The sequence below is a fragment of the Thunnus thynnus genome, chromosome 5 (assembly GCF_963924715.1).
Source record: "Thunnus thynnus chromosome 5, fThuThy2.1, whole genome shotgun sequence".
Lineage (NCBI taxonomy): Eukaryota > Metazoa > Chordata > Actinopteri > Scombriformes > Scombridae > Thunnus > Thunnus thynnus.
In genome coordinates, this window is record NC_089521.1 from 3,995,211 (window position 1) to 4,014,227 (window position 19,017).

General features: G+C 41.6%; 1 long non-coding RNA gene across 1 annotated transcript in view; it reads left to right on the top strand.

Moving 5' to 3' along the window:
* LOC137182513 (uncharacterized) overlaps window positions 1-19,017 on the top strand; it is a 36,500-nt gene that overhangs the window by 3,868 nt on the left and 13,615 nt on the right. The gene's annotated exons all lie outside the window — the stretch shown is intronic.

Consider the following 19,017-nt stretch of genomic DNA (forward strand, 5'->3'; position numbering starts at 1 on the left):
GCTTATAGTGACTGATAGGCTAAGAAAAAGATAACATGAAGCAGTGGGTATCCTAATATGAGGTCATGAAAAATGTGATTTTGCGTAATCCAGTGGTTCTCAGTGTGTGGCCTGTGGGTATGTGTGTGCACTTGTGTATGTGTTTGTGTGTGCTTGCATAAGTAACATTTGAAAATCAATTAAAGTTATTGTTTAATTGTAAATCCTGTAATTGACTCATTTACTATCCTTAGAACCTCAGTATTAAACCAGCAAACTGTTTTTCTTTCAGTCAGTCAGTCAGTCATTAGAAATCTTCATAAAAACACCTGCACTTTCAACCATCTGGCTGGACCAGAAATTTTGGACAATTTCAAACACCAACAGCACACCATAGGAGAGAGATACAGACCAAATGTCAAGGCATATTGAAAGATTAAGTATTAAAGAGTCATTTACACTATAGTTTTGATTTTGTTCATGAATAGTTTTTTGGCTACATTCCAAAGAAGACGTGTTGTAAGTTTAGCTTTTTCTACATTGACAACACAGCAAAATGGCTGGTCACGCCCATTTCAAATGCCATTTACAGGCCATAGGATAGGAGTGAAGACACGCTGAAAAAAGCAATTGAGAGCTAAGAGATAACAGATTTGAATAGAACAATTTGTAATTTCAAGATTTTTTAAATAAATATAATTATTTATCAACAAATCATGAAGTGGGCTTATTTGGAACACCCACGGGCTTAAAGGGTACGTTAGGTACCCATTAAGCTCATGCCTGACTTTTGACATATTTTGACAAATTAAACAATAAAAACATTGGAAATTGGTATAAATAAATTATTGACACTTCAAATGAGAGATTAGATTTTCATTTTAACTAAAATGTTTTCACTTAAATTGGGGCAGTACATATTAAAAATGTCAGAAAAGGGGATTTGGTGGGCTCAATAGGGACATTTACCCAACATGTTATACTACTTCAAGGTCCAACTCACATAGAACAAGAGGTATGTACTGAGGTATCCTTATCAAATCCAAAGGAGTTCCAGTCCCTAAGCAGCACCATGTTGAATTAATTCAAGCTGGTCTAGAGGCACAAAAGGGTTCAACCCAAAACTTGGGAGGTTAATTTAAAAAAGTGGCCCCTGAGTCTATGTATAAGGTTTTCCCCAAATTCATTGACTTGATGCATTGATAGAAAGGCTCTACCTCTACCAGGTTCCTCATGATCACAGATCACCCATACTGGTACTAGTACCTGCCCATTTAAGACCAGCAGATGATGGACACATGCAGGTCAGTCTGGCAGATTCAAGAGCTCTGCCGATATCACAGATATAGGCTATTGAACCATAGAAGAGTCACCGAGTGTTGTGGGTAGCTCTTAACAGTTGCATATTATCATTAAAAAAAAAAAAAAACTATTAAAGCTGTAAGCAGCAATGAACAGGCCCTCACACCTCACATGCATCAGAGGGAGCTCCCAGAGATCCGTCGACACAGCTCTGAATTTTCAGGATTATAGGAAACTGTGTGAATGGGTAAAATATTATTTCCTGTGTGCGGTATGTGGTGCTGGAGATGACATGTTGGAAATTGCATATACATCTGATGAACTATGTGTTACCTAGGCTTCACTTCCTGTTGCCAGTATGGGGTGCTACACAAGTGGGTCATTAATGCAGCAATACATATAGTGGAGACTGATATACATATGAATTTTCATGAATATCGGACGTTGCATGAGTAAAATATCACTTCCTGTGTCCACTATGTGGGGCTAGAAAACACCTACTAATTAAATGTCATGTTGCTGCATATCATGTGTAGACCACACCATATCAATTTCATGTAAATCTGATGATGTTGGTCACATATAGCTGACTTCCTGTTGTCAGTAGGTAGTTGCCATGACTATGAGTCAATATGGGCATGTAGATGACTTCAGGCCTGGACTCTTATCTAGCATGTGAAATTTGGGGCAGATTGGACAATGAGAATTCAAGTTACAACAGCTTCCTCTTTCATGGCAAAACATGCAAATTTTCTGTATTGCTTTGGCAACGCCGTCCCATAAAAACTCAAAAGCTTTGCAATTTGGCATTGCAAAGGTCTTGAGATTTTGCCTACCAAATTTGAGTTGGACCTTTTGAATCCTCTAGGAGGAGTTTCAGAAAGTTCCATACCTGTAAAGTGCCTAAAATGGCGTGTTGTCAAATGACCTATGACATCATCATTTGAGATATCGAGTATGCCGTCACAATTTAGTGTCACATTAGTCTGAGGGTTATATCAACCAAATTTCAAATGAATCCGATAAACCCTGTAGGAGTTCGAAAAAGTTTGCTTAAAATACAGAAAAAACACACAAAATTCAAAATTGCCAACTTCTGGTTTGGCAGAGCTAATGAAGGCCAATGTGAAGTATGTATGTCCGAAATGATGACAACAACGTGCATTCCAAATTTTGTGAATATCGGAGCAGCTTTATCCTGATTATGGCCTGCCACGCATTAGGGGGCACTATGGAGCCCACTGGCCATGCCTGAGCCCAGTCACCACAGAACTTGGCAATTTTCACCAGTTCTGATGTGTGTGCTAATTTTCATGAGTTTTCAAGCATCCCAAGCCCCTCAAAAATGCAATGGGGTAGGAGAATAATAATCTCCACAAAAACAATAGGTTCCTCACACTGTCAGTGCCAGTAACTGTTTCATGCTTGGGCCCTAAAAAGAGCAAAATATAACAGTGAACAAACTTTTTTTCTGAGCTGGTGTGGTATGGCAATAGCTCTTTGGCTGACAAGAAGGCTCTGTAGAGAGCCATCAAAACAGCCCAGAAAATTACCATCACACATCTGCCTGCCCTGCAAGACATCTATATGTCCCCTTGCCTGCGGAAGGCATTTCACCCCGTCCATCACCTTTTTGACCTTCTGCCCTCAGGAAAGCGCTACAGGTCCATCAAAGCACACACCACAGAACTAATGAACAGTTTTTACCCCAAAGCCATCACCACATTGAACTCTGCTCTGAAGGCACACCCCCCATAGACAACTCTTACTGTACAATACTGTGCAATATCGTTACTAATTCTGTGCAATACCTTTATTTATATTGATATATTTATACTGTGCAACACTGATATTGGTTTTTTTTGGTATGTGCGTTTGGAATTGGGTCTGTCAGTGCGTGTGAAATGAATAGGTTTATTCTTAATCTTGGATATTGAGTTCTGCTCAGACAGCGTACCTGAATTTCGTTGTATACACCAGTACAATGACAATAAAGGAATTCTAATTCTAACTTTAATTTTTTTCTTTTTACACACTCCTGTGGGGTTGCTCAAGTGTAATCCGTGGGCGTATTTGTGTGTCCAACTTCACGTGTTCTTAAAATGTGCATATGTATCTGAGCATGTGTGTATGTAAAGGCCCCATGGTTTGACCCCTCTTCATTAATCTCCTCTGGAGAAGAAACAAGCTTCATCCATCAAGTGGCCATCCCAGAGAGAGACCCCACTGCAGAATTGTCTTCCTCTTCCTCCCTCTTTACACACTTGCCAAAAATCCTTGTTTCCCCCCTCTTCTACATACCTGGCAGCAAGAGCCCTTTCCTTGTCATCTACCCCTCTTTTCTTCTGCCAAAACACAATATTCTGCCAATTTTGTAAACCAAAGGACATAGAGAACTGCCCTAGCCAACCACTGAATGTAACACGTAAAATGCCAGCCCCACATCAGACCAGACTAAAAGACTATGTTTTACTGTCTTGCCAAAAAAGTCTGTTTGGCTAACCCTTTTCTTCCAACATCATGTAATCATGTAACTCTTCCAAAAGGTGCATCTGGTAGCTTGTCCAACCCACTGCTTATTACTGTGTGTATTATATCCAGTACCTCTAGTGGCGTGGCTCTAGGTATGGTGATATGGGCCACCAATTTGGTCCAGACTCAAATATCTCAATGACTATCTGATGGATTGAAATTTTATACAGTTCATGGTCCCCAGAGGATAAAGCCTAATGACTTCCCAGACTTTTAATCTAGCACCACCAGCAGGTCAAAGTTTTTAATTATTTAGTTAAGTATCTCTACACCTAAACAATTGATTTTCTAACGTTTCTTCTAACACCACCTGCGGGACATTATTTGGCTTTGTCCAATAATATCAAATACATGCTAAACATTACTACATGTTAATATGCTGACGTTAGGCACAAACTGTTGCTAAGTACAGCCTCACAGAGCTGCTAGCATTTTTGTCTTGTTGCCCGATATTAATCAAACAACAAATGGTAATCTTGTTACCATTTGATATTTCAATCACAGTTGCTCTTATAATGTACATCAGTCAAGATTATTAATAGTAAACCATTGCTACAAAGGTGTTGACAGGTATAATTTTTATTAACGTTTGAATACAGAGACTACTGTGACATATATGTTGAACTACTACTGTATGTAGCTAGTAGCTTAATGTGTATGTCACAGTAACATCCAAGTTGCCAAGTCCACAGAACTCTACTCAAACAAATTGCTGTGTTGAGATCACAGATCCAGGAAAGGATATACACCATTGCTGAAGTTCTGAAAGCGTCAACATCGTTGTGAAATGAAACCGGTTGGGAACTTTTATGACTCTTTTATTCCTTAGGAGTCTTGGGCTATTTTGGCCGTTTTTGCATACTTTTGATTTTGCCTTTATATATCACATTAAAAAAATGTTTACCACGCCAGTATTTGCTATCTTTTTTTCATCACATCACCTATATGACCTCACAAGTATTTTTTCACTTTGACATACTAGATCAACATATTGGACCCCAAAACACACAAAACACACAACATCAGATTTGGAAAATGGTGATATTTTTACCATAAAACACAAACATGCTCAGTGAAGCATTTTAAAGGTTTCAAATAGGGTAGTTAATCAGTTAACCGCCAAGAATATTTTTGACTGGTTATGCATGTCGGTCTATATATCAATTTCCATACACGCTCTGCTAACAGCTAGGCAATTACGTGTTCACAACATCTTCTTTTCAATGGATAAAGTACCAGTGTAAAACTGAGTTCTACATGGAGTGTTGCATTATGAGTTGTGTGTAGCATTAATGTTGCTAGGCTAGCGAGTGTCTTAGTCAGATCATAGTGAGTGTGTTTGAGTCAGTCAGCACTGTCTGTCACGGAGGAAATAAATTCATGACGAGTGAAAGCAAGTTCAAAGTCACAGATGATAAGGAGCTCAAAAAGACAAACAGGCAGTCTTATTTATAAATGCTAACTGCCAGAGAAGATATTTTTTGACCGCTTCCAAGAGCCTGTTAGGAGAGTGTGTGAGTATCCAACTATACTATGACGTTAAGTTATATTCAGAAATTAACATTATTTTTCAAAAACGGCTGTTGGAAAAGGGGGGGTTGTCTTATAATGGGGTCGCCTTATATTTGTATTATTATTTATATTTGTACCTCGAGTCCGTGTATGTTATGCCATCGAGACCTACTGTGACTAAATGCATTGAAAAACACTTTGAGGAGAAGAAGGATGAGCTAAAAGTCAAGCTAGCTCTGACCACTGACTGCTGGACGGCTCTCGCAAATGAATATCACAACTTTTCTTAAAAATTAACCAGTCAGTTACCGGTTAATGAGTCTGTCGCAAGCAAAATTAACTGATACTGACATCCCTAGTTGCAAATGTGAACACAGGTTGCAAATGTGAACATTTAAAGGTAAAATTGAGATAAAAATCAAACTATATAACACTATTTGCAACAAAAAGCAGGTGTGGCTGGTCTTTTTTTAAATTTTTCTATGTGTGCCACTCCCTGAAACAGTTTTTGTCAACAATGACACAGAGGGCTACATCACAAGACTTGCATTTCCACTGTGTGAGGTTCCTTTTTTTGTCTATTTGTTGGCAGTGCTGGCAGGTCCTGCAGCCTTGTGTGACTTTCTGACTGGCATCTGTAGTCCTGGCATTGGCAACAGGAACATGTTCCACTGTCTTGTCCTCCCCACACAGCTGGGACTCCAGTTCAACCAGGAAGTTCTTGTGCATCATGTGCTGTACCTGTTGTGTGTTGCTGATCTCACAGTGCAGGATGAAGGCTTTTGTTGTTATCTTTGTTGTCAACAGAGTGCAGGAACAGGTACGATACCAGTGAGCAGTTTTGCGGTGGGTGGAGTAATACTGGATGAGGTGGTCCGATAGGTCAACCCCACCAATGTTCTTATTAGAAGCAATAATGGGGGTGGGGCAGAGAATGTATTTCACTGCCCAGTGTCCATCTCCATCCTTCACTCTCTTTTGGACCACCTCACCAGAAATTGCTGGATTGATTGTGGAGCACTCTGCAACCTCCCGCATGTCCATCCACTTCACAAAGAGCGGGGGGGGGGGGGGGTGCTCTCTGATCCATCTCACGATGCCTCTTTTTAATTTTCTGGTGAGGGCATTTGCTCTACCACTGGGACACTCTTTCCTGTTGTCCCTGTATGTGCTGCAGGCTCCAAACTTCATGCTGGCCAAGTCAAGGACCAGTTTGGGACTGGTGTAGAAATTGTCCATATAAATATGGTATCCAGCCCTGAGATATGATGGCTGAATGAGTTCCATGACAGCATCATACAGCAGTCAACACACACCTGTTGTGTGAGATTTGCCATGGTACATGTTGAAATTGATGGTGTAGCCATTGCTTGACTCAGCCAACATGAAAAGCTTGATCCCCTTTGTGGTTAGCTTGTTCTTACTATATTGGGTCATGCCAGTTTTCGTCTTAGTTGCCACCATTCTCTCATTGACTACCAATTCCTTCCATGGGTGGTAATGAGCCTGGCAGACAGTGTGAATGTCATCAATAAGAGGCTTGAGTCTGAACATCTTATCATAGTGTGGTGTTCCCTTCTTCTTGTCATTTTTGACATCCTCCTCTGGATCACTGGGGTGAATGTTCCATGATAATGCCCTGAATCTGTCTCGTCATGACAGTGGCTTGAAACGGCACAGAAAGATGTGGTTGTTTCCAGTAGTTTTGGAGACTTGGCAGCTACACTAGTGCTATGTACATGAGGAGATCAAGGAATTTCTAGAGTTCCTCAACTTCAACATCAACCCATTTGTACTTCTTGCTCATTTCCTCATTTTTTGCTGCATACTTGTTGGTATTTATGCACCTGGTGTTCTGCGGGGCATGAACCTACTGGTATGTGAGGCAGTATCTGGATTGTTTTCTGTTTTCCCTCTCAGAGCTGTGGTGTGGCTGCGCTGATTGGACTTGTGGAGATCTTGTGATTCCCTCTCCCATGCCCCCCTCCTTGTGCTTGTTGTTGGGGTTGTTCCAGGCTGCTCATCATCACTGTATATGTTCACAAACACACATACATATGTTAACATATACACATATAAAAAGAGACTTCAAAGAGTAATAAGCAAAACAAAAGGAATACATTTTCATAAGAAGTTTGTCTCGCCTCTTGTTGTCAATAACAACAGCCAGTTTCATCATTGCCAACATCACTCTCTGATTCAGACAATGAACTGCAAATAGTGTCTTCCTCTTGAAATAACAAGTCGATTGCTTGGTTTACGTTTAGCATTCACTTAATTTTCCCCCACAAAAATTCCAAATCTTCCACTAGCTCAGTATCTCCTCATGTCTCTCTGTTTCTCTCTGTTTCTCCCTTGCTTCACTCTCCCGCTTCTCTGCTCTGGATGTGCTCTGCTCAGTTGGCCCCCTCCCCTCCCTGAAATGTTCAGCCTGTAGAGCAGGGTAAGCAGATTCAGACATCGTTTCGTCATGTGAAAAAACAACAAAGATATAAAATGGATGCAATGTCTGCCCCATCCCATTTTGCATGCTTTTACGCACACGTAAACATGATTTTTATATCAAATTTATATCATCCTATCTCCATTTTTACTTGGTCTATCAACATCAAACAAAAACTAGCATGGAGTTTCAAGCCAGCTCTTTTGATGGAGGTTGACGGCATTGCACAATGCTGCAACTTCCTGGAACAGACATGATTTTATCAAGCCAGCGTGACCAGCGACTTAGGGAGGTGACTACGAACCCAATGGCCAATCTAAAGCTTCAGTCAGTATATAAAACTGTAATTGTGTCAGATTTGTAAATGTGTAGACATTCCTTTGAATATGTACTCAGATTTGTATGACTATTTGGATCCACTTGGATCCTCGGCCCAACCTTAACCCTAAACATGAGTAACCCTTAACCCTAATCAAGAATTCAAATGTCTCGATGAAGATCATTAAAGACCTACATGCATTTATTGCACTTTATACACATTTGCAGATCTCCTGCATAGCAGAAGTGTAACAGTATTTACTTCTGAAGCACAATGTTCATGAACAAAACCTTATTTTTCCACCTATTGAATCTACAAGTTTACATATTTCACTCAATAATAACATTCCATTTACATTTCTTTAAATATTTGCTAATCTCAGCACACACTTGCAGAGTCTTTAACACATTTACAAATCTGAGTAAAAATGCACAGACCCTTCCTTTATAGAGATACTCAAATGTTGCTGTCTGTCTTCCCTGCTCAACATGTTTGAATGTGATGGCAGTAGCCCCGGTACTGGAAGCTGCCCTGTAAGCTTAAGTAAGTAAGGGATCAACCCTTAAAATCAAATTATTCTTTGTTTCTTTGCTATCATCCACTCATATTTGGAACAAATGACATTACACATGATATGCAGTCTAAGATCTGCTCACAAAGGTTACATTTTGCGATATCAATGTCATACTACATCCTGCATTGGCACAGAATGTTGGCTTTGGACATCTTCTTCAACCATCTGTCATTCTAACAGACATACACAAATATTTTTTTAAAGTCTGTATCTGTGTATGCATAATGCCACCTCCACTCTCTTGTGCTTATTGCGACAGTCGTTTGCATCGAACAACTCTGTGTAAACAGTCTCTCTGCTTTTTCTGGAGACCTTGGCTCTCTCCCACTATCATATGCCTTGACAGAGAAGAGGGAGAGAGCAAGTAGAGTGGAGAGAAAGAGAAATCTGAGGTAAAGCAGAGGGAAGTGTGATGAGAATTGGCTGTGCTCACCACCAAAACCATGGCAACCCATCAGTGTTACCTTGAACCAGACAAAATGGATGCCAAAGTTTTAAAAACACACTGTATTCATTCCTCTAAACAAGTTTGCTAAAATGTAGCAAATAGATAATGTGATGACCAATAGTTGCAGCACTTTGAATGTCTGTTCACTAACAAAGACCATGCCATTTGAACAGTATAAAAGTAGTTTTATCTGGGTTGTCGAGAGGGTTCAGGATTGGATGAGGATAGTGTATGATGGGCTTGAAGGGAGTGGAGGAGAGGGACGAAGGGGTCGATTGCCGGGGGATGAATGGGAGCTCAAGGTTGGTCTGGGTCATGTATGGTGGGATGATGTGGTCTAGGAGAGGGATGAAGGGGGTCGATGGCATGGGGATGACTGAGGAACAAATGGAATCACGATGAGGCTAGAGTGTCTAGGAATCCGGAGGTCGAGACTCAGGGTGGGGGACATGTCTAGATGAGCTTTCTGCTTCGTCATCCCAAAGACAACTTCATTGTATAAAGTGAGAACTGGCTCTTTGAATGTCGCTGAGGTAGGTATGGAAGCTTGGGAGGACCAGTGGAAGGAAAGGGAAGAAGAAAGGATGCGGGATGGAGGGATGTATGTGCAGGGGTACAAAGTGCACGAAATGAAACGAAAACAAAACAGATGAAGGGATGAGGGTCGAGGGATGAAGGGATGAGGGTCGAGGGGTGAGGGATGAAGGGATAAAGGTTGAGGGGTTAGGGATGAAAGGATGAGGGGTGAGGGATGAAGGGTTGAGGATCGAGGGATGAGGGTTAAAGGGTGAGGGATGAAGGGATGAGGGTCAAGGGGTGGGGGATGAAGCAATGAGGGTCGAAGGGTGAGTGATGAAGGGATGAGGGTCGAGGGGTGAGGGATGAAGGGATGAGGGTCGAGGGGTGAGGGATGAAGGGATAAGGGGTGAGGGATGAAAGGATGAGGGATGAGGGTTAAAGGGTGAGGGATGAAGGGATGAGGGTCGAGGGGTAGGGGGTGAAGTGATGAGGGTCGAAGGGATGAGGGTCGAGGGGTGAGGGATGAAGAGATGAGGGTCAAGGGGTGAATAGATGAGGATCGAGGGTTGAGGAATAAAGGGATGAGGGATAAAGAATGAGAGTCGAGGGATGAAGGGTCAAAGGGATGAAAGGATGAGGGGTGAAGGGATGAGGGTCGAGAGGTGAGGGATGAAGGGAAAAGGATGAGGGGTGAGGGATGAAGAGATGAGGGTGGGGGGTTGAGGGATGGAGGGATGAAGGGATGAGGGTCAACGGGTGAGGGATGAAGGGATGAGGGTCGGGGGTGAGGGATGTGTGTGAAGTAGTGAAATGTGCATCTCATAGACGCAGGGATGAAACAAAAACACAAGACAATTAAGACAGGGAGCAGGCACGTGGGGAAATACGACCTGGCCCTAGCTAGGGCTGAAGCAGTCTGTTGCTGCACCATAGTGGCGGCAGGATAGAATCATTGGTGTGCCATCTGTGGGTGGCGCTGGATAGGGAACCCGCAAGTGAGAGGTCAGCTGGAGCAGTTCTGTGCAGAACTGGAAAAGCCTGGCTTTGTAGGCTGTGGAGGGGATGTCTTCCTTGTAGGGGGAACGCTGGAAGCAGATGACAGTCTAGTTGGAGATTCTCTCAAGTTGTAGGGCTCTAAGGATTTTTGAGCCGAGGGGATGACGTCTGGGTCAGGTGGAATGCATATGCAGTGCACTGAAGTTCCATCTGAAAGAGTCATGAGTCATAAACTTTCATTGTGATTCGGCGCTAAAAAAAAACAGTGAACCCGGAAGAGTGGGAGGATTTGAGCTGCCAGCGAGAGGATTGATGAAAGTAGAGTCTTCGTAGAGTTGGGAAGTTTGTCTTTATCAACGTTTCGTAGGAGTGGGACGACCATCTCCCTGAAAACTCGCCAGAGGCGAGCAAACGTCCAGTTGAAGATGTGAATCGGAGGGAAAAGAGCCGCGTCCAAGTGGGCTATGGTGTGGATGCGTGTGGAGCGTCTGGATTCCAGCTGATCAGAAGCATGGCATCTGGGGAAGAAGGGTTCCATGTGGATGTGGTGGTGGGGGAGGTATCTTGTTGGTACTGCTGAATCGAGTCATGGATGGTATGTTGCCGAGGAATGTGGATTGCGGAGCACAGGTGGGAGGTAAGGGTTTGCGATGCAAGCCTGTCGTAGATCAAGTGAGAACTGAGAAGAACCCGTGAGAACCGAAATCAACGGCAGAGAAAGGGGGTAGATGCGCCTATATAGGTATGCATGGATGATTAGATAGGTGAGGCGCAGGTGATTGAATTTAGTGAGAGAGAGGGGCGTTGTCTTGTTCCTGAACCTTTGTTATAATAATAACTCCATAAATTATCAATGACTGCCATTTCTCTCTTTCTTTCCAGGTTATATACAGGATATGATTAAGTATTGTATGTTGCTTTTGCCCATTTTTAGCCTGCAGCAATGTAAGAAAAGTATCGAAGTGCAAGATGTAACACTTTGTGTCCCTGAGCAACCATTAGAAACAACATTGGTCATATGAATCACTGGCACCAAGTTTGAGTGTTGTTCCTGTTTAAATAGCTGCTGCCGTTTTCAACTGACACGGAGGCTACTGAAGCAGTTGCTTGGAGCTGTTGAGTCAAAGTTTGTCATGTTAATTGAAAAGAAAGAAAGGTGGACTGAAATCAATCTGTACAGGTGGTCATATTTTTTTTTCCCTTGATGGCAAAGTCATGACCCGCCCTACTCTGCCTCTGATTTGCTACCTAACCAACCCAACCAACAAAGGCAACAAGTACTAGCATCATACATATGTACTAGCAACATACAAATAACCTATATTAAACCACCCTATAAAACAATAGCAAATGTGTATCTTGGGTTTGACACTTGGAATTTGTTAATCAGGTAGACCTAAAAAATCAAGTTAGAGAAAAAATTATTAAGCTACAGATAATGTTGTTAGTCTGTGCTTATCTCACTGTAGATATCACCAAGTTTATATCAGCCATATGTCAGTAACAAATGCAGAGATGCCAGAGATGTTTTAGGTAGTATAAAAACAGTGTCACCATTACATATTTTGTCATCCAGAGAGCACTGACAAGTTGATTTTCTAACTGTAAAATGTCATGCTCAGTACATATCTTAGTCACAACTTCCAATTCCAATTAAAAATGTGTGTTTATGTTTCAGTGTTTATTTGAAGTCCCCCTCCACTTAAAAATGGGTTTTGATTATTGTGACTTCACTCGAATCATTCGAGCTTCACTATGCAGAATGATGTATGTGCAGTTTGGCTGTTTTCAAATTCATCTGCTGAAAATGGAAAGTTTCTCTGTGCTCACTGAAAATATCAGTTTGATGCATGTAGCTATGAGCATGATTTCTGACATCACACCGACTTTGGAGCCAATCGTAGTCCATTATTCAACTTACACAAGTGTGATGTTGAAACTTGAAGCTTCCAGTGCACATACAATGACTACGTTTACATGCACAAAATATTCCGGTTTTTGCCTGAAAAAGATGTTTACATGGCTAATGAAAATGAATATTCCACTAACATTCCCATTTACATGCAGAGGGTTTTCAAGGTTTCCCTCTGCTCCAGTGGGAACGGGAATCATAAGATCTCCACAGGCAGTGAAGTAAACCACTGAGGTGAAAAACATTAATGAGCTACTGCCTGATTAAGTGATATTGATATGACTGATATTACATATTTATAGTTACAGGCATATCCAGTACACCAATTTTTTTTCCCCAGGATGGCAAAGTCATGACCCGCCCTACTCTGCCTCTGATTGGCTAGTACTCGTTGCCTTCGTTGGTTGGTTTGGTTAGATAGCAAATCAGAGGTAGGGCGGGTCATGACTTTGCCACTTCCCCACTTTGCCTGGGGAAAAAAATATCACATCCAGTACCTAGGTTGTCCCATGATATTCACTACACTGCTGAGTGTTTTTGGTGCATCACACCGAGTCTTCACCGTCTGTTCATGGCTGCATGTCAGGATAATAACCAATCCCCTCTGTCCCCATCATGGAGAAGGCGTGCACTGTTTTTCCAGCCTGCCCTGAACAGTTCTCCACTCTCCTCTCATTTCTCTCCTCTGTCTGCCCTCCTGCCCCAGCATATGTCATTTTGCCTGTGCAGGGGTGCGTTACACAACCAGCCCGTCATGCATCTCTACCTCAGGAAGAAAATTAATCATATTAATTATTTTTTAGTATTTAATGTATGGCTTAAAATAACTCTAGAGGCGATCATTAAACAAAACAATTACCGGCTGATATATCATTATTGAATTTTTTAACTTTCAAATACCAATCAGTATCAGCCTCAAAAGGGAGCATCTCCCTCAGATGATAAAATGAGTTTAAATATCTAACGCTGCTCACTAAATGAGATTCATATAAATGACTGATGATTTTTTGCATCTTAAAACTAGGACTAAATCCCTTCTGGTAAAACGAGTTGGACTTTAATGCTCGGAGCACAGACTGAGTGCAACAAATAGAGATGAACAGCGAGGATAAGACAGCACTAGCTAAGTATTAGTCCACAATTAGCCCACAAATACTCACTCTAGTGTCACACCATCAAGATAGTCCTCAACCTCAGACTCCACATACAGACTAAAGCAGACAAACAAACAGGTTAATAAATGGGTGTAATTAGCTGTACTGATCAATAAGACTTTAAATGAAACCCACTTATCATTGTAACCCCCTCAGCCTGCAACCCATTGTCAGTCCTGGCTGACAACATGGTGGAAATGTGTACACAGTGTTTAGTGAGTGTGTGTCGGTGTGTTTCCCCAATGGAGACATGGGAGAACTGGAACACTATTAGCTAGGGTCACAGGGAGCACTTAACACTGACAGAGACAGAGAGAAGGAACAAGAGGAGAGGTGCGAGTGTGTGTTTGTTGGGTTAAGGTGTTGTATTGTATTTGTCGAGGCCAAAGTTTATTCCATCATTAATACTGCTGTGATGATACCTTGGCCTGCTGGGAGGAGGGTGTCATATACTCTGGTTCTCAAGGGTTGGCACCTACAGGTGTTTGATTCTCTGTGGTAATTAATGGACCACACATGGAGCTGCTCTCACTGCTGTAGACTTTTGCTGCCTTGAAATGAAATTAATGAAAAACTGGGGAATTGTATTTTTGACATAGGAAGTCAAGTATACAGTATGCTTGGCATTGAAGTGGTTTAAGTTATGGGAAAACTGTTGCTGGGCTACTGACAAGCAAAATCTTTTATTTTTTTGTGTGATTTTTAAAGATGTCAGCACGCGTCACAACTCATGCTTTCACCTTTCTGAAACAATCAGAATCTGTATTTGCCATTAGCTTCCTTCAAGAAATCTGACATTTTCATCAAGAAATGGCTTTTCAATGCACAATTGGATAAACTGAAGTAGCACTTTCACTATTAAACATCGCTCTGATATCTGTTTTCAGAACTGGAGCACACCTTTGTGTAAGCATGAACATCTCCATCTAACTTAGAAAAGAACACCGAAAAGACTTTGTGATATGAAGTCACACACTTGTTTTTTTTCTGCCCTGGAGTATGACATGTCATTTAGACACATCATTTTGAAATTCACAAATTGCTTAGTTTTTGCATTTTCTGCTCAAGCAGAATGACATTTGGAAGAGCAAATCAGTCTAATCAAGTAGGCTGTATCAAGGTATTACAGTTTACCAGGTGTAACCCACTCCTGGTAAATACACTGCTACTCTAGGTTCATAAGGAGCTAAGAGGCATAGATTGTAATAACCATAGATGAAGTACATAAACAACAAGGTAAGTTGCAATATGTAAACTTTAGTGACTTAAATTTTCAAGTGATAGCTCACAACATTTTAATAACAAATTAATGAAAAATAAAACATGGGCCCTTTTTAAAATAAAAGTCTTTAGTTCAATAGTCAATAGTCAATGAAGTCTGTGTGTTCTGTGATCACTTTCGATATCATGTCCATTGTCTGTAGTTTTCTCAATTTTTGTGACTGTTCCTGTGACAGTTTTCTTGGAATAGAGTGCACTCTTCTTGTGGATGTGTGTGTAGCAGTCCTGGCGACTAACACCACCCTACCATCAGGTGGAGTATTCAATGAGTCAATTCTGTGCTCCGGGGAGAATCAGGCTGGGATGCTCGCCATAGAATGGATCTTCAGAAGTGGCTCTTACTCCGTCTTGCATTACACTCTAGTTCAACAACTTTAAATATCAATATCAATATCTGAATCACTGTACTATCATACCAGCATACATCATTGTACACTATAGTACCAGTTAACTAACAACTAATAACATAAACATTATGCTAATAGCATTAAGCTTTCCCTAAATCCAATATTAGGAAAGACCTTAGGCAGTATACATGTTACATATGGCCCTGCTTGTATTTGCAATGCACTCTCTCTAGTGAAAGTACAAATGACATTAACATAACTCTCACATTCCCCTCAGTAAAATGTTAATACTATGGTTTAAACATTTACATCTTCAAAGTAATAATACAATAATAATGAACACCATTATATTTCAACATCCTTCTCCCATATAGTACTGTTAAATTGTTACTATATCAGTAGCATTAGCGTTATAACGTCAACTCACTATCAGCAATCAACAATTTTGGAGCTATGCCACAAACATTTCCACCAATAAACATACAGGCAACGCAGTACCGCACACACAATTAGCAACATTAGCACCATACAGCTAGCTTACTGAGATAGGTGGAAGGGGAAAACGGGACTTTCCAAGCTCCCGCTTGCTTGTACTTCAGTTTTCTTCTGTGTTGATTTGTTAGCTTGTAGCCACATGAAGTTTAACTAACTGTTATGTGGCAGGTGGCACCAAGCGAAAAAGGGAAGTGCACCAATTATTGAGGTTTGGCAGATATAAGGCTACATGAAGGAGGAACAGAGGTTTTTTGGCAACTGTTGGTTCAGGCCGGTTGATTGAGGCAGGTGTTCACCTCAATCCATGCTGGCATGCAGGGAAGGCGAGAGTGCAGGAACGACTGACCTACTTCCCTGCTGGGTTAAAGGCGGCTGGTAGTCGGTATGAAAATAAATCGATGTACCAGAGCATCAGTGGTCCATTAGCTGCTCTTGCCGTGGGATTATTTGTATCATTTGTTTGTTTGTTTTTTTGGGGGTTTTCTTTTCTGTCTAGTCCACCCTGGCAAGTGAGCTGGTACCGGGTAAAAAGAAGATATGGGTATTGCCATTGGGACGGATTAGTTTCCTTTTTTTTCTTATTTTTGTTTGTTTGTTTTAACGTCAGTCTGTCTGCTGTCCCCACCATTAACATTACTCAGGTTGAATCCCAGTTAGGCAGTCAGGGCAGGCTTAAGGTGTGCCGTGGTTGTTAGTTGTCGCAGTGAAGATAATCATGTGTGCCAATTTGGAGTGTGTTAACTCACCTAGTGTGTAGGACTTACTGATTGCAGTGTGCACTGGTGTGTCTTAGTGAAACTCAGCCCCTGCCCTGTTAGTGATAGTTAACTGTGAGGAGGTTAAGGTGGGCGAATGTAAAATCTCAATCTGACATTCTGTAATAAAAATATTTACACTTTACTCCTTTTTTGTCACTCCTTATGCTAGTGACTATTGCAGTGGGTGTTACAGTTAACTTTTTTTAATGCTTCTCATCGTTTTCTTTGCTCTGGTCGCCATTACACGACACATTACTCTGTGTCTCACACACAACTCTGATCACACAGGAGCGTTGTGATCTGTCAATCATGTTCAGCTAGAGGCGGGACTTAGCAGACTATGAATTCTGAGTGGCTGATCATCTCTTCACTTGTTCAAATTAAAAAACAGTAATGTATTGCATTACGCGTACTGCAGTGCACAACAGAGGTCAGCCTCTACCTGAGCTGAGAATGATGACGACTGCGAGTGGTATGGAATTGATAATCACGATATTGCAATACCATGCAAGCAACCACCACAACCGCCATGTTCATGCTTTTTCTTTTTTCATGAATTTTCGGCAGCTCCGCCCATCTCACGCAGCATCTCGCGTGCTGAGTTCTCACTCATGGGGCTCCATGGAGCCTTTGCGTGAGCCTCTCCCAGCTAGCATCCAGGCTAACAAGCTAACCTGGCACCCAGCCCTCATAACAGAGCTGGGCTCGGGGTGAGCTGACCAGGTATTTAAAAATACACATGTTTGAATACTTTGTCTTGGAGGTAAAGCAGTTTTCCACCAGTCATACAATCTAAAGGGTTGTCTAGCCAGACTCTCTTCATAAATCCCAGAGTTAACAGGACTTGGCTGTAGGCCAACAGAATTTAGAGAGTTTTCCATTCTCGTCAGGTACTGCTGCTCCATTCAGCCAACACATAATCAGACTAACATACCTTAATTTTCAGTAAAAAATTTTAAAAAATGGCACTAATACCACATACCATACTGTTGAGCCCCCCTAAGTCACCCCAGGGGAAATTCCTTCATCGTGACAGCCCTGTGGAATCATGAAAATGTTGCCACATATAATTTATCTTGAGACGACTTCTTCCAACTACAAAAGCAGTTCATTAGCCACATGATTTTATTCAGCTGCCAGTCTGCCACCACCTCCGTTCAGCCTGCCGTGGCAACAAGTGTCATCAAGTTCTCCAGCAAGAATCTGTGGAAGAAGAGCGCTTATTTCCAATCTATTGATCATTCTTTTGGCCATAAGTATTTATTGTATATTAGACACACAACATTGTAGACTAGACAATATCATAAATGCTACAATGACTTCTATCACCAGCAGCTCAGCTTTTACGTTGTTGTTTTTTTTTAAAAATACAAATACCGTCATATTCCGTATACCCCGATGAAATGTCAGGAATGTACCGCCGAATTTCTCACAATGACACTGCAATTTTCACTCGCATACACGAGTCAAATGCTTACACTGTAGGCTGTTGTAAAGGTCTGAACAAAACACAGTACAGTACAGTAATTAAAGGATTTGCATTTGACGAGCCTTATTTTAGCAAATACCTACACAGGATGTATCTCAGACAAATTTTTTAGTCCACGGTCTCGTCACTGACAAGACATTTGCTTAAATTTCAGTCTCATGCAGCTGTCTACACCAGCCAAGTAAAAACACAGGCTGAATCTGCACCCTGAAACATCTTTTCAGGATTAAACTGTTTTACTTCAAACTCAAGGACATGATTGTATATTGGGGTGTGAGTTCTGTCAAAGCTTCTGAGTGCACAGCAGCTGAACAGATCCAGTGTAGACACTGACAGCTGACAGCTGACTGCTGCAGCTGATGTGCTGCTTTCTCCACATTGCTGGTGTCGTCATGGTGTTAGTTTTCCTTCCAGACACGTCAACACCTGCTGATGCATTTGTTTGTTTTTCAACTCTGGTTGAAGGTGTGCTGATCAATGCAATCAGCTGGCGAAGCCCTTCAAAGCACATGACTGGACACCACTATTCTCTAAAGACTCTCCAGCTGGTCCAGAATGCAGCTGCACGTGTACTAACAAAAACTACAAAAAGAGATCATATTTCTCCCATTTTAGCTTTGCTACATTGGCTTCCTGTAAAATCTAGAATAGTACTTAAAATCCTTCTCCTAACTTACAAAGCCCTTAATGGTCAGGCACCATCATATCTTGAAGAGCTCATAGTACCGTATTACCCCACTAGAACACTGCACTCCCAGAATGCAGGCTTACTGGTGGTTCCTACAGTCTTTAAAAGTAGAATGGGAGGCAGAGCCTTCAGCTATCAGGCTCCTCTCCTGTGGAACCATCTTCCAGATTCAGTCTGGGGGCAGACACACTCTCTACGTTTAAGAGTATGCTTAAAACTTTCCTTTTTGATAAAGCTTATAGTTAGGGCCGACCAGGCTCGCCTTGGAT